Raw genomic sequence first — 1,978 nt, 5'->3', positions numbered from 1 at the left:
TGTGGTGCACATTTGTGACCAACCCTTGTGGATGTGATGCACATGGGTGCATTCACATTAGGAGGGATGACGCCCAGCGTCATCCATGATGACGGCTAGCGTCATCAGTTACGCGAGGTATCTATAAAGATACGCTCGCAATACATATTAAATGATATCTATAGAGATATCATTTTAATTGGTAAAAATAGGTATTTGTATTTAATTCTATTAAATATAAATCAGTCTGAAATTTACTACCTACTTGGTAAGTGTAGACGGGCACGTCGCAATGCGGCCACGCTCTACTTAGCACACACCCTAGCACAGCGAGGAAGCGGTTTGCACCTGCTTCTCTTGCGTGCAGTGAGGTAGTTGTGGTGGGCGCGCAAGCGACCTCACCCAACACACTAAGAACTCTGGTGAAGTGACGTCACGGGAGCGGTAATCCGTCTCCCTGTGCGCACTTACCAAGTAGGTAGTAAATTTCAGACTGATTTATATTTAATAGAATTAAATACAAATACCTATTTTTACCAATTAAAATGATATCTCTATAGATATCATTTAATATGTATTGCGAGCGTATCTTTATAGATACCTCGCGTAACTGATGACGCTAGCCGTCATCATGGATGACGCTGGGCGTCATCCCTCCTAATGTGAATGCACCCATGTGCATCACATCCACAAGGGTTGGTCACAAATGTGCACCACACCCGAGTGTTGGGTCTAATTACTATTATTTAGTAATTGACCATCCCCTTAAGTACCAAATGTACTTAATGGGGACTGTGTAACATTAGGGCAACTCTAGCCCGTTACACTGTATCTTCTTATTTAAGTTCTCAAATTATTCATTGTAGCTTCCTCTTTTATAGATACATTGGGTTTGCTGTTTGAACGAACGTCACCTTGTTTGGGACAATAGTTGCCACAATTTTTCGATCATGAGCCGTGTATAGTAGCTCTTGCAAGGTGACTTGGGCAGCATTCCGCTCGATCTCCGAATTTCGAAAAAATGCGTCGGCGACTGTATCGCGTTCACCGGGAACCCACTTTAACAATGGCTGGAACTCAGCGAGCTCATTGAATCATCGTGCAACTTGACGATTCCTTGTCTTCTGGGTTAATACATTGCAATGCTATTCTGATCCGTTGTACCGTAAACGTCGATCCATAAGGTATAACCGCCACACTTTAAGAGATTCATTATCGCGAGTAGCTCTTGTTCCCGAACAGGATAGTTCGACTCGGCTACCTTCAGCTTTCGACCACTGTAAGCAACAGGGTGGTAACCGCTGTAAGCGGGATAAACAGGATGCTCAATCCCATCCCTCCTTTTGAAACAAGACTCCCCAATGACGAAATTTCAGGCGTCCGTTTGGACGTCAAAAGATTGCGTGAAGTTAGGAAGGCTTAAAACCGGTGGCGATGTCAAGCGTCGTTTTAGGTCCTTAAAGCAGCTTAATTGTTCGGTCGTGAGCTGTATGTGCTCTCGAGATTGGTTGCCTTGATACTGTTGCACTGTCATACAACAAGTCACAGGATTCTGGCCTTCCACCGTGCCTTTGATGCATATGACTGCAAAAATTAAGAAGATCTAACTTGATGCAAAAAGCCGTGTCGCTGGAAATTGCTTATCGTTTTATTAGTCTTTTGTTTGCGCACTGCCCCATGGATATGTTGCTACCAAAACAAAGTAACAAGATCCTGTATATGAAACGGGATGTATCGTTACATTAAATTAACACTTAAAAGTTATTAGTAATAAATTATCTCAAAGGTCATATTTTAAGAGTACTGCTTTACATTGTAAAATTTGGAAAGCTTGTTCATTTGTAGACATAGGCTATTATATCTACTTGCTCTGCGGTCCAGTTAGCATTGGACGCGCGTAAAGAGAGAATTACATGTTTCGTACTAGTATAAAACTAAAACTAAGTTAGTAAAAAATAGATAGAAACAGAAGAACCTATGCATATTAAATACAGTTCAC

Source organism: Bremia lactucae (genome assembly GCF_004359215.1).
Source record: "Bremia lactucae strain SF5 chromosome Unknown BlacSF5_NotPlaced_41_SHOA01000006.1_59656bp, whole genome shotgun sequence".
NCBI lineage: Eukaryota > Oomycota > Peronosporomycetes > Peronosporales > Peronosporaceae > Bremia > Bremia lactucae.
The sequence above is the reverse complement of the archived record's forward strand: the minus strand, read 5'-3'. Positions refer to the sequence as shown.